We start from the raw sequence: 14,887 nt of genomic DNA, 5'->3' as shown, positions 1-14,887 counted from the left end.
GGCACCTACAGCTCTAAGCAACGCAGCTAACGTAACTTATCTGCTAACATGATTAGTATAATAGGAATCTTTGCCTATGCTCCCACTAACCTTAGGATTGTTTGTTTATTCTTTATTCATGAGAGTTGGTTGTTCTGTGTGTGTCACATTACCCCTGATTATCCTTATCATTTATCACTTACCTCTGTATAGTCAGTGGTCTTCATCTTCCTCATACGTGTCATGGTTATGTAACTAAGTAAATACAATTTACACAACCTAGCCATCCCTTGGGAAAATATAAATAACGATACCCTGAATACTTCCAGGTGAAATGCTACAACGGCATATCCATGCGCTTGTGGATCCTTCTGTAAACGTTAAGACATACCACACGACATCTTCGAGGCGCTGTTGCTAGGAACTAACCACTCCTAGTGATGACGCTAAGAAATGCTAAAAAGCATTTCTGGCGCCGTTGCCGGGGATGGCACTAGGTGTAAAGTTATTTACTAAAGTACATAAACATGGCAATATAAGTTAGAGGTAGCTACTGCTTATACAGGCTAATGTGTTTATCTTTTTGTTTTCTCCTGATTGGATGAAAATAGGGTAGTCTATGTCTGGTTTCTCCTTGCCGACAAATTTCGTTGAAAATCCCGAGAAGCTCGTGAGAAGGGTCCGACCTCACGTCGTTCCTCCTCCGATCTCGCAGTCGACAAGCGAACCAGCTTCCCAAGCACCATCAATTGAACTCATGGCTGAGAAGACTCTCCGCGACTTCTCCGTCCCCTCAGCTGCCATTGTGGCAACTGGACCCAACATTGATTTTGGGGACGTGAACTTTGAGCTGAAGTCCATCCTCATAAACATGGTGCAGGCTAGCCCATTATGTGGCAAGTTGAATGAGGACGCCAACGCCCATCTCCAGAATTTTCTGGAGCTTTGCAAGACCTTAACCATACGGGGCATTATGGCTGACGCCGTCAGGCTCCGCCAGTTTCCTTTCTCCCTCCTGGGGAAGGCAAAACAGTGGTTTTATCAGAACAAGGAAGCCTTCAGCACATGGGACAAGTATTCCATGGTGTTCCTCGCTAAGTTCTTCCTGTTGGGCAAAACCAATGCCCTACGTGGAAGAATCTCAAGTTTCCAGCAGACAGGGATGGAGTCCATCCCAGAAGCTTGGGAAAGGTTGCAAGAGTACATACTCGCCTGTCCTCATCATGGGATGGACGAGTGGCTCGTGCTCCAAAGCTTCTACAATGGGCTAACGACTACATCCAAAGCCCATCTTGATGCTGCTGCTGGAGGAGCCTATCTCGATCTCACCATTGCCAAGGCTACGGCCTTAATCGAGAAGATGGTCTCCAACCAGGGCTGGAACGAGGAGCGTTCCCAGTCCAGAACTAAAGGCGGAATGCATACCGTCAAGGAGACAGATATGCTCGCCGCTAACCTGGACCTCCTACTGAAGAAATTTGATGAAGGGAACAAGCCACAGATGCCTGTTCCCGTCCATGCCATGAACTCGTACTTTACGTACGAGGTCTGTGGTGACGGTCGACACTCGGGGAATGACTGCCCCGAGACCCGAGAAGACGCAGCTTACATCAACAACAACAACTCCGGGTTCCGTCCACAAGGAGGCCAGGGGTGGGGTCAGACACGCCCACTATTCCAAGGAGGAGGTAACAATTTTAACTCAAATTTCAATTCGAATTTTAATTCGAACCAACCCTCCTTGAGAGACCTAGTTTTTGGCCAAGCTAAAATAAATGAATCTCTGAACAGAAAGCTTGCCGCCAATGATAAAATTTTAGAAAGTATGCATGCAAAAGTTGAAACTCTTTCTTCTGCTCATAAAAATCAACTAAGTTTCAACAAAATGATAGAAACTCAACTTGCTCAATTAGCTACTACTGCTCCTATCTTTGAAGATGGGAAGATTCCGGGGCAACCCGAATCTCCCGTTGAAACCGCAAATATGATGTCTACCGGGTGGGGCAACCTTCCCCGGCAGACTTCTCGAACTAACCATGCAGGCAGGTACAATCCCCCAAGAAACGACACTTGGGATGGCCTAGTGGCAGCAATTCAAGAAGATCCAGGGGTCCCCATGATCAGCTGCTCAATCTTTGATCAATACTACGAGCACGCGCTCTGCGACCTGAGGGCCAGTGTCAACATTATGCCCATGGTGATATACGAAAAACTCTTATACCCTGCTCTCTCCCCAACATACATGTGTGTGCAGCTTGCAGACTCTACAATCCGGTATCCCGAAGGGATAGCCATGAATGTCCTGGTCCGCGTGCGAGACTCCTTCGTCCTTGCAGACTTTGTGGTCATGGATATAGAGGGTGACCTTGGAATCGAGCTCATTCTTGGGCGACCATTCCTGAGGGCCGCCAGAGCAAGGATCGATGTGGGAAGAGGAGAAATCCGATTCCGCGTCGGAAAGGAGAACATGTTCTTCAGATTCAAATAGAGGGAAGAGCAGTGCATCCTAAATCGACAGGATAACGAAGGGCAAGCAATCTTGGATGCACCTGAATCCCCACTCCTAGAACCTACGACCACAAGATCAAAAAGAAGACGATCAAAGAGGGTGTGGCGTAAGGTCGCAAGCTCATCCTCGTCCAATTCTCCAGGACGAGCCAAGCAGTGGTAAAACACAACAGAAGAAAGGTCCTGCTCGTCAGACTTAAAACGACGAGCCCTTGCCTAAGGTAAATCGATACGTATCTCATATTCACCCTCCATCATTTTGCTTTTCTCGACTTTTTTCGATTTTTCCCACTGCATATTTGAATTTTCAAAACATCATTGCATGCTAGAAACTTTTCTAGCACTTTTTCTTTCTTTCACAAAAATCCAAAAATACTTCTGAGCATGAAAATCTTTTGAAAAATAAATTTGAACACTTTCGAAGCAAAGTTTGGCCGGGCACCCAAAATTTCAAAACTTATGGCCGTTAGAGAGTCCCTGGGCCCTGGCTGTCAGCCAGTGGGCCCACAAGGGGGCCGGCCGAACCCTAGGGTCGGCCGACCCCACCTGGCAACGGCTCTTTGCCAACCTTTTCCAATGGCTAGTACTCTTTGTGTTCAGCTCCTAGCCGTTGTGCCCGGGCATTCTCTCTTTAAATAGAGGGCGAGGGGTGGGTGTTGAGCTCTCATACTCAACTCTCATTCACTCACTCTCTCTCAAACTCTCTCAAACTTTGCTCTCGGATTTTCATTGGATTTTTGCTCAAGATTTGATTTTAAGAGACCTCTCTCTCTCTCATTTCTTTGCTGCAAGAAAGAAGGAGCAACTCACGGGTAAGAACATTCAATTCGGTTTCACTAACGTAACCCGTTTTGAGTTGCATTTGTTTTCGTTCCATCATGAAAGGCATAGGGCGGAAGGTCTCCGGCGCATTCAAGAAGATGACGGGAGGAAGTTCATCCCGTTCGCGGGGTGGCTCAAGCTTGTACACACCCGAACTTACGCCTACACCAAGCACGATGGACTATGAGGAAGAAGAACAATATGAAGAGATGCAAGCCGAACTGCAAGCCGAGGTCATAGAGATTGATGCGGAAGATGCACCATACCTCGACTTGCAAGATGATCGTGAACGACAAGGCTACGCCATCCTCAAGAACAGAAGCTTCGTCCACACCCGAGCATTCGATCCGGACCTCCTCATCAAAACAGGTATGTACGAAGACTTCTCTAATGTTTGGCATGCAATTGGATGGGATAACTTCGTTCCCGTTGAGGAGTATGGTTCTCGACTCCTCACCATCCAATTTCTTTGCGCTCTTCGGGAGGTGGAAAACGGGGTTTATTTTCGACTTTTTGGGAAAGAATATTTGCTTTCTTGGAAAACTTTTGCCGGCCACCTCGATTTTAACAAATGTTGGCCTAATTCTTTGGACCAAGCTTGCCGAGGTTTTAATCATCATGAGTTTTGGGGCTGGATTTCAGGTCAAATTGTCCATGGCAAGTTTGCACCTCGGTGCAGCGATATTCATAATCCAACTCTTCAGTTGATGCAAAAGTGGTTGACCATCACTCTCTTCCCAAGAGATGATGTCCGACCCGTGCATAACGATGACTTGCTCATTCTCTATGCCATGGTCGACAAGATCAAAATCTCCCCTGTGCAAGCTTTGGTTTGGCAATGGCTTTCGAATTTCAAGATGATGGGTCCTATTGAGTGCACTTCTTTAATTACTCGCATCGCTACACGTATCGGTGCCTTAGAGGGGAATTTTATTCCTTTCATTGAGGGCGACCGTACGTATATCGACGAGGACTATTTGATCCAAGGTCACACACTTAAGAAAGGCCCGAATGATTCTTTGATTTTCTTTTACATGGGCTATACAAATGAGATTCCGCTGCCCAATGCGGAGTTCCATTTGTATAATTGCCATTCGCTAACCATCCCTCTCGTTCCACGAGAAGGGGGTTGTAGGCATAGATCTTCTGGTTTGCCTGGCAGGATGACAAGAAGCAGGACCAGAAGGGAGGTAGAGCCGACACCACCGCCTCAACAGCCACATCACTCATATCAGCATGAGGCCGGTAGTTCGTCATGGCACAGTGCCAGCACTGAGGAGTGGACACGGTAGGCACCAGGCCGCCGGTCCACTAGTTCCAGCTGCGGTGGAGCCCCAAACCTCATCAGACGGACGTCTTCGTCCCGAGGATTCGGTGCCATCACCCAGCAGCTAGGTGAGCTGCGGGTGCAGGGCGACAACATACAAGAGACACTGAACCAACACATCGACAGTACCCAAGCATGGCAGTGTCACACTGGCGAGAGACTCCACGACATGGAGCAGTCGCAGTTGCAGCGACAGGAGGAGTGGAGGGCATACTGCCGCTGGACAGGTTTCAACCCCGACCAGCCATAGTGAGCCTGAAGCTAGCTTGGGGGAGGACCCCCACGAGAGGTAACTTGTATCATTTCTCATTTACTGCTTTTATCCTGACAGCTTATTCTTGACTCGACGAACGGGTTGAACTCCCGGCAGCTTTATTCTTGACTCGACGAACGGGTTGCCTCCCGCAAAGCGCTTCGTTTATAGTCTATAGCTAGACTTTCTTCTTCTTCACTTCGGACCAACGCTCGGTGATGGCGCTGCAGCCTTAGGTACCCACTTCCGCACACCCCTTGGTGCGGGTTTGTCCTCTGGCTTAGTCGTCTTTTTGGTCTTCACAGGCGGGCTTCTAGCTTTTATCTTGACGGGTGCAGCGATCTTCTTCGTTGCGATAGACGCAACGACTTCTTTCTCCTTCTTCGCTTCCTTCTTGTTCGGCTCCTCCTCTTTCTTTGGCTTCTCCACTGTGACACGGCGGTGAGGCAGAACATATTTGACATTGACCATGTTGCATACCTCGAGGCGTGGATGAAACTTGAACTCACTTGTGGTGCCGTTGATGTCGAACTTGATCTCCCTCTTGCCAACGTCGATGTTCGCCCTTGCGGTCTCAAGGAAAGGCCTCCCAAGTGTGAGAGGCGCCTTGCCCCCTTCTCCCATATCGAGAATCACAAAGTCAACGGGGACTAAGTTGTGGTATAACCACCCGAATTATCCCAGCTCAAGTGCGCTGGCCATCACCATAAAGGCAATACCGACACAAACGCACTTCAAACGGAACAATTCTTGGTCTGTCAGGTAACGTCCCGATACAACCACCGGTTCTTAGATTGAAAAAGCATACCCCGCACGAAGGCGAGCCCAGAGATATTACAACCACATATTTTACAACACAAGCATAGTAGTTATTACAAACCAGTTCAAAGCATTATTACATATCCAAACTCAGTAAATGTTATACAAGCCATAAGTTTAAAGTTCAGAGTTTAAAGCAGCGGAAAGAAAACACGATGGCTACAACACGTCACAAAAGCATACCAAGCTAGCCCAAGCAAGGTATCACTCATCGGGGTCATTGCTGGTCGAATACGGATCCCACTCTATGGACCAGCCAGGAGGCAAAGAGCGGGGCCAAGACAGACTAGCGATCTGGTCCCCAAAACTCATACTTGAAAAAGGTTTCAACAGCAAGGCTGAGTATACTTAGCAAGACTTAACCGTCAACAGGTATACTTAGCCCACCTAGCTAGACTATGCAGGGTTTTGTAAGGCTCTGGTTTCCTTTTGCTAAAAAGCAATAAAGAGTAGGTCCTTCACATTTTAGCTTTCCATATTCTAGTTGATTAACTATTCTATGTAAGCAGCTAATCCTATCCAACCATGGTAGAACTTTAGTCAAACATCAAGATTAATCATAATAATGTTGCCCTTATTTCTCTGTGTGGCAAAGGGATCAAGCAGTCCCAAACCGTGAGAAGCGGACGATTCGAATCGAATTTGTTAACCTGGCCAGGCAGACCTAACACACACGTTTGGAACACCATCGGGTCGTTCCCAAACAACCGTTTACCTTTCATTCTGACCTGTGGATAGGGTCACTCTCCCCGACTACAGGGCACCATCTTCCTCCCTCTAGCCGCGGTGTTGCGCAACATAAACATAAATAAAAACCTATTTCTAAGAGGTCGTACCAAATGCCTCCAAATGAGTTAGCGGAATTGAAAATCCAACTTCAAGATCTTCTTGACAAGGGTTTTATACGTCCGAGTGCTTCACCACGGGGATGTCCAGCCCTGTTTGTGAAGAAGGACAACAGTTTGAGGCTATGTGTTGACTATCGACCACTCAATGCGGTTACTATTAAAAACAAGTATCCTCTTCCCCGCATTGATATCCTGTTTGATCAGTTAGCTGGAGCCAAGATTTTCTCTAAGATTGATCTTCATTCTGGCTACCATCAGATAAAGATCAAGCCTTTTGATCTTACCAATGCCCCGGCATATTTTATGTACATGATGAATTCAGTCTTCATGCCAAAGCTTGATAAATTCATTGTGGTGTTCATCGATGACATTTTGATCTACTCCAAGAATGAAAAAGATCATGCTCAGCATTTACGCATCATTCTTCAAATGTGAATTTTGGCTAGATTGTGTGAAATTTTTAGGCCATACTATCTCCAGTGAAGGTATATCAGTTGATCCAACTAATGTGCAAGAAGTGATGGATTGGGAACCTCCTACTTCAGTCCATCAGATTCGCAGTTTTCTTGGTTTAGCTGGATATTATCGTCGATTCATTCCTGATTTCTCTAGAATAGCCAAACCTATGCCGGAGTTGTTAAAGAAAGGAGTGAAATTTGTTTGGGATGATAAATGTGAAGAAGCCTTTCAAACTCTCAAAGCACGATTGACTACTGCTCCAGTGCTGGCTACACCGGACAGTACCAAACCTTTTGATGTCTATTGTGATGCTTCTGGTACGGGACTTGGTTGTGCACTTATGCAAGACAACCAGGTGATCGCTTATGCATCAAGAGCTATCCGGAATCATGAGAAGAACTATCCAACACATGATCTGGAGTTAGCAGCTGTCATTCATGCTCTTAAGCTCTAGAGACATCATCTTATGGGAACTTATTGTAACATTTATACTGACCTTAAGAGCCTCAAGCATATCTTCACCCAAGCTGATCTCAACATGAGACAGAGATGCTGGCTAGAATTGATAAAAGGACTATGATCTAGAAGTGAACTATCATCTAGGAAAAGCTAATGTGGTTGCGGATGCACTCAGCCGCAAGTCACAATGCCATTGTCTATTTGTAGAGCCATTCAACGAAACTCTATGCCAAGAAATGATGAAACTAAATCTAGAAATGGTACCTCAAGGAAATCTGAACCATATAGCTGTCGAGCCTACACTTCATGATAGCATCATCATGGCACAATTACATGATGAAGGTATCAAAATCATCAAGGAAAAGTTATCTCAAGGAGAAGCAAAGTACAAGTGTTTCCGAGTGGATCATAAAGGAGTTCTATGGTTTGAATTTTGTCTTGTTGTACCCAAGAATCACCAGCTTAGAAAACAAATCCTTGATGAAGCACATCTATCGAAGTTTTCTATACATCTCAGTAGTACCAAGATGTACCAGGATCTTAAGCAAAATTTCTGGTGGACTCGAATGAAAAGAGACATCGCCAAATATGTTTCTGAGTGCGATGTCTGTCAAAGAGTTAAGGCTAGTCACTTGAAAGTAGCTGGTACTCTCCAACCTTTACCCATTCCATCCTGGAAATGGGAGGACATCAGTATGGATTTTATTGTTGGCTTACCCAACACTTCGCAGAAGCATGATTCTATTTAGATAATTGTTGATAGACTCACCAAAACCGCTCATTTTATTCCGGTGAATACAACTTATTATGCCAAGAAGTATGTAGAGATCTATCTCGACCAGATTGTCAATTTGCATGGAGTTCCAAAGACGATCATTTCTGATCGTGGGGCTCAGTTTATTGCACGTTTCTGGGAGCAATTGCAAGAATCCCTTGGAACTAAATTGATTCGTAGTTCAGCTTATCATCCACAAACAGATGGGCAAACTGAACGAATCTATCAAATCCTTGAAGACATGTTGAGGGCATGTGCTATTCAATATGGCAAGAACTGGGATAAGTGCCTAGCACTGGCAGAGTTCTCATATAATAACAGTTATCAATCCAGCTTGCAAATGGCACCATTTGAAGCGTTATACGATCGAAGGTGTCGAACTCCTTTGAGTTGGTCACAAGCTGGAGAACGCAAAGTATTTGGGCCAGATCTAGTTACTGAGGTAGAAGAGAAAGTCAAAGTTATCCAGGCTAATCTTAAAGTAGCCCAATCAAGACAGAAAAGTTATGCAGATAAAAGAAGAGATCCTTTACTATTCAAGGTAGGGGATTTCGTATATTTGCGAGTATCTCCTATGAGAGGTGTTCAACGCTTCGGCATAAAAGGGAAATTGGCACCCCGATACATCAGACCATTTGAAATCATCGAAACTACCGGATTCATCTTCCTTCTCAGTTGGCCGCAATTCATGATGTCTTTCATGTATCTCAACTTAAGAAATGCATCAAAATGCCCACTGAGATTCTTGAACCACAAGATATCGAGATTGAACCCGATTTATCTTACGCTGTGTACCCAAACAAAATTCTTTACACCAAAGAAAGAAGTACTAAAAAGGGAGAAAGTTAAAATGTACAAAATCCAGTGGAATCATCATACTGAGGAAGAAGCCTCTTGGGGGACTGAAAATTTTCTCCAAAGAAACTTTCCCGACTTTCTTAGAACAAATTCAGGTATCAAACCTTTCCATTCCTTTTCTTCCTGTAATCTTGGGGCGAGATTTCTTTTAGGGGGGAAGGCTGTGCCACCCTAGGTGTCTGCACAGTAGGGCTGCATTTATTTTATGCATCATGTGCTTGAATTGCTTGAGCAAGGATCTTATTTTAAAAGTATAAGGTTATTTGTGTAAATATGATTTGATGCAAGGTCCTTTTTATAATTTGATTTGAGTAGGATGGGTGAATATTGTTTTTGTGGAGGGTTTATTTGCAAAATTCAGTGCAATCATTACATTGCAGAGAAATTTACTTTTTAGTCTGAATTTGAGGTGAATTTGCATTGGAAAACACAAAAGTCCATTAAATTCAAAATCCTTCTTATGTTTTCAAAATAACTCTTTAACCTTTGGTCAAATCAATTTTTGCACAACATCAAAGTTGTAGATCTTGAAAAGTTGAAGAACTTTCATGTTGGGCACTTTTTCAATTGAGCCCTAGTTTAGGAGTTATTTTTGTTTTACAGTAGGGCCCCTAAACTTTTTGGAAATTGCAAATCAATCCAGACTTCATCTCCCACCTCTCTGCTTCTCTGTTTCTCTCTGCCGCCAGCGCAGAGCGGTGCCGCCCGCCATCGTGGAGGGCCGTAGGCCACCTCCTGCTTGCCGTGGTCTCCCACGCGTCGCACCCAGACTCCACGCCGCCTTCCTTCCCTCGCGCTGGATCTCCCCTCCCTTCGCCACGCCACCCCGGCCATCCGCATGGCCGCCACCTCGCCGTCGCCGTGGAGAGCTCGAGACAGAGCCCCAGTTCCCTTCCTCGTGCGTGCCTCGGCACCAGGGGAACCCTCTCATTCTGTTCCACTCACTCTCTCACCAATTCCCTGCCTGGAAACCCCAGAACGCCGCCGCCATGGCCGTCGCCTCCCTCTGAGCTCACCGTCGAGTCCCCTCCTCCGCCTTTTCCGCCCTAAATCGACCCCACCAATAGCTCCCTCATGTCGCGGTGAAGCTCCCCGACCACTCCATGCCGCTTCTACCTCACCGGAACGCCGTCTCCGCCGCTGGCGGTCGCCGCCGGAGCAACTGCTCCGCAGGGAACACCCAATCCGGCCACCCCGAGCCCGAAGAAGACCACCATCGGGTAGAGCTCGGTCCTCTCTTGCTCCTCCACCCCATTCCCCTCGCTGCCGGTGAGAGAAACCGCCAAAAACCGGTCGGCCCCACCCGCCCTTTCTCCTACCTCCAGCCAAGGGCCTCGTTGCAATTTGTTTTAGAATCCCAGGGGTCTCAGCGCAAGAAACCAAGGACTAGTTTGTAAGGTCTAGTTAGGTTTTTCTAAATTTTGCTGTGAACTTTGAAAATGCCTAGAAATTCATAAAAAAATCAGAAAAATACAAATACAAATGTTTTGGAATCCATGTTACAAGATCTATGAGTTTTGTTATATACACATATTCAGTTTTGGTCTGCTTTTTAATCCAAGAAAAAGAATAGAATAAATAGGCTTTAATTGTTCTAGGAGTTATACTCAGTAAATTTCTGTGATTTTTGTCTTGATTGTGTCTTACAATGTTACTAGTACCTGGTGAAATTTTGAAACCTTTTTGACTTCATTAGCTAGGTCAAAGTTTCAAAATTCATTGATCTACTAGTTATACTATTATATTTTTTCTGGTAGAAATATTAAAGTTCTGAGTGTGAAACTTTTTCCATGCTTACATGTTACTACAACCTTGCTGTTACCCAAGTTTGGGAAATTTTAGAACTGTCTAACTATATCTTTGATTTAGTGCTTGTTAAGTAGACTTTAATTATGGTAAATAGTTTCTGTTCATGATAAATCATGAAAATATTTCTGAATGTTCATTTTAAATATCTCAGCTTTTCCATGAAGTTTGAATAGCAGATCATGTCTAGAACAGAAGTTAAAAATGAATCTTGATGTGTTAATGCTAGTATTTTTCTTTTTATCAGAATTAATTCTGTGCAGATAAAATCATGAAAAATTGAGGTCTACCTTGCCCGTAGCGGAAGTTGGATTGCGGGATCCATTCTCCCTTCTTCATGTAGTCGAGCATCTTGGCTTCCTCCGGGCAATTCTTTTGGACATGGCCGTACTCTCCACATTCTTCATGTGTAGACCTGCTTCGTCCGCCTTCAAATCAATAGCTCTGTCATGAACTCCTTCATCAAGGACTCCCAATTTTGCACCGTGTGCGGCAGTAGAGAATGAAACCATTGCAATGCTCTCCCAAGTAGAGAGAACGGAAAGAGCCTCACTCTCATTTGATCTTGAGTCATCCCTTGCATGTCGAAGGTGCGGCATAGTTGGAGGAATGCTTGAAGATGAAGGTTAGCATCTTCTTTTCCAGTGAAGGGCGAGCTTTGCACCATCCTTATGATTGAAGTCTTGATCTCGAACGGAACTCCGATGTTGTCGAGGTTTTGAATCGGCAAGTCCCGAACGTCCGGAGTGCATAGCTCTCCGATCGTACGCTCCAGCTCCGGTAGCGCCATCCCTTGGTGAAGTGGCACCTCCCTTGGACTTGTTGGTGGAGTCGCTTGAGGTGAAGACGCTGAACCGTCGGCTTCGTCTTTTGGATCTACTAGTTCCAACTTCCTTGTTCGTGCTTCGCGTCTCCTTTGCCTGTAAAGTTTTTCTTGATCATCCACAAAATTTTCGGATTTGTTGGAGAGGCTCCCGTCCATCTCCTGTTAGGGGTTAGTGAAAAGAAAAAGAAAAATATATACGAGATCTAAAAGATGAATATACAAGATCTAAAACATAAAAGAAAAATGAAGCAAAATAAAGCAAACTCTAGATTAGATTGATTTTCGTGGAATAGATCTATTTTTTTAGTTAGCACAAAAATAAGAGATCTACAAAAAAAAAGGTTAAAAAGAAAAATCAAGAAAAAGATATATTTACGAATACAAGTAAGATTGGATCTTAAATCGATGGTTCCCCGGCAACGGCGCCAGAAAAGCTTATTGACGCTCCTTAGCGCCCCAATTTGTATACTGCAAGCGCACAGATCGTGTAGTTTTTCCCTTAGAGTATTCCCCCAAGGTTTATCAATCCACAGAACCAAAGATACAAGAAACAATCTACTAACATAGAGAATCATTTGTGTTGAGATGGTGTAAAACGAATCTAATCTACTAAAATCGGCAAACAACGAAGGTAGCAAGAGAAAGTTAGAGATAACCAATCTAGATCACCTAGATCATGCATGTGTTGTAGTTCAAAGCTAAATGTAGTGAAGCAAGATACATGTGAATCTCAATGAAAAGTATCTTTAAACCAAAATCTCCAATCCAATCCTTCGATAACTTGTCTTACTGAAGCAACGCCCTATCACGACGCCCCCTTTTGGACTAAGCTACCTCGAAGCACGATAAACAAGTCGAACCCCCTTTGGTAGTTCTGCCATGAACCTCTAGCCACCACGACTACAAGATCATGCTAAGTGATCTATATCGATAATAGATCTAGGATGAAGCAAACCCAAAGAAAAGAACGAAATCGAAAGAAAGAACATGGTCGCTAATGATTTGGAATCACAGGTAACTTCACCATGAATGATTGTACATCACAAGATCACAACCGGGGCCCTACCTTGATCTTGATGATCCTAGCTCCAAAACTCCGACGTGGTCTTCCTTGCAAGGTTCCCACATCGGCTAGGGAAGCCCCTAGACAATTAGCACAACCCTCGGCTCTCCGAAAGGTGTTTCTCTATCTTCTCTGCTCCTTGGCGTCGTCTACCGAATGACTTGATGCATGAGCCTCGGGGAGGGGCTTTAAATAGCCCCAAGAAACCCTAGGTCGAAGGGGAGGCCGAGGCGCCCTGGAAAGGCCCTAGGCCGGCCGGCCTAATGGGCCCAGGCCGGCCGGCCTGGCCCATTCTTTCGCCGCCTCATGTTCTCCTTTCTCCCCAAGTCTTCTGGAATCTTCTGGAGTTTATCCCTTTCACGATTGCACCCCGTTATGTCATTATCTTCGAGATATCTTCGTGGGAAAGGATAGGATGGAGAATCCTTCCTTAAATCTCTATTTACTTTGCTTAGCCCTGAAGTATCTTGATCTCATCTTGTGGGCTTTGTCCTTTGGGCTTCATTGGAGGGTGGATGTGCATGGACGGGCTTCTAGTCATCATGGCCTTTGGTCCTTTGTTTGGGATTTGTCCTTCGTCTTTCTTCGTGTTACCGTGTGATCATGGGCCTCGTCATTTCATGCTCCAAAATTGGCCAAAAACCTGCAAAAATGAAGTACCTCCAAAATATATGTGCAAATGTGAAAACGACCAATAATTGGGCCGAGGTTAGGATGGTTAGTGATTTTGATATTAAATTCATGCCATTATCAAAGTTAAACAGGGGATAAAATAGATACTTAAGGAGCGCCAACACATGGCAGTAGGGGCAAGTGCATGATGGTCAAGTTTGTCATAGACTACCTTGGGCATGACACTGTAGCTTGCTCCAAAGTCGCAGAGGGCGTTGGAGAAATGTTGAGCCCCGATCGAGCAAGTGATGGTGGGGCAGCCTGGGTCTTTCTTCTTCACCAGGAGAGGATCGAGTATAGCAATGCTACACTCTTCCATTAACTACACGACCTCAGTGGTGGGCAGCGTCCGCTTGTTTCCAAGAATATCTTTGATATACTTGGCATACGTGGGTACCTGCATAGCGTCAAGAAGTGGTATATTGACATATAACTTCTTGATTACCTCGACGAACTTGCCGAATTGTTCGTCAGCCACTGGCTTCCTTATCCGCTCCTGAAACGGTAAGGCAGTTGTGTCGTGAAAGTCCCGTGAAGTTCTCGGGGGTTCCACGGGGTCTTCCTGGGTAGCAGGTGTGTTGGAGTCGATGGCCTTCTCCTACTCTTCGTCTTCAACGTCGGTACTGCTAGCGGTTACGGTATTCCGCTGCTTTCCTGCATCCTTAGGGAAAGGTGGCTCTTGCGTGGACTTACCACCATGCGTGGTCACCGCACTAACATTCTCTTTCGAGGGTACTTCCGGTTGCCTGGGTAGTTTCCCCGCATTAGTGTTAGGGCAAGAGGATGCAAGCTGAGCTACTTGAGTTTCTACCATCTTGTTAAAGCTCAGTTGATTCTTGATAACAGAATTAAATCCCTCTAGTTGTGCAGCCATAGATTCTACGATCTTGTCATTAGCAAGAAATTTCCTACTAATGTTATCATTTATTTGTTTCTGGCCGTACACTAGGTCTTTTAATGTGGGCTGAAAACTATTATTGAAATTCGTACCTTGTTGTTGACCGAAGGGGAGGTTGGGCTTGGAGTTCCAACCCTGATGAGGACGAAATCCTGAGTTGGGATTGTTGTTGGTCCCAACGAAGTTCGCATCCTCTTGAGTTAAGGGGCACGAAGTGCCCGAGTGCCTAGTCTCGCCACATGTTTCGCAAGTCATACGAGACTCCAAAACTTGGTTAACCTCCTGGTGCGGAGATTCTAGCTTCTTCATCAGAAGTTCCAACTTGGCAGCTAACATGTCGACTGTGTCGATTTGATGCACGCCCCTGGGACGGGCTGGCTGCCTTTCTCCTTACCAACTTTGGTTGGAAGCTATCTTGTCAATCAGTGCCTTTGCTCCCACAACATTGGGAGACAGAAAGGAACCACCCGCAGCTGTGTCGATGTGGTCCTGGGCTTGCTGATTCAGGCCATGGA

General features: G+C 45.4%; 1 non-coding gene across 1 annotated transcript; it reads right to left on the bottom strand.

Annotated features, from left to right (window-relative positions):
- Nucleotides 1-1,102: 1,102 nt before the first annotated feature.
- Nucleotides 1,103-1,209, bottom strand: LOC120687018. The gene has a single exon (XR_005680522.1). It is a non-coding gene; the product is annotated as a small nucleolar RNA R71 (small nucleolar RNA).
- Nucleotides 1,210-14,887: the final 13,678 nt, after the last annotated feature.

The sequence above is a fragment of the Panicum virgatum genome, chromosome 8N (assembly GCF_016808335.1).
Source record: "Panicum virgatum strain AP13 chromosome 8N, P.virgatum_v5, whole genome shotgun sequence".
Taxonomy (NCBI): Eukaryota; Viridiplantae; Streptophyta; class Magnoliopsida; order Poales; family Poaceae; genus Panicum; species Panicum virgatum.
The sequence above is the reverse complement of the archived record's forward strand: the minus strand, read 5'-3'. Positions and strand labels throughout refer to the sequence as shown.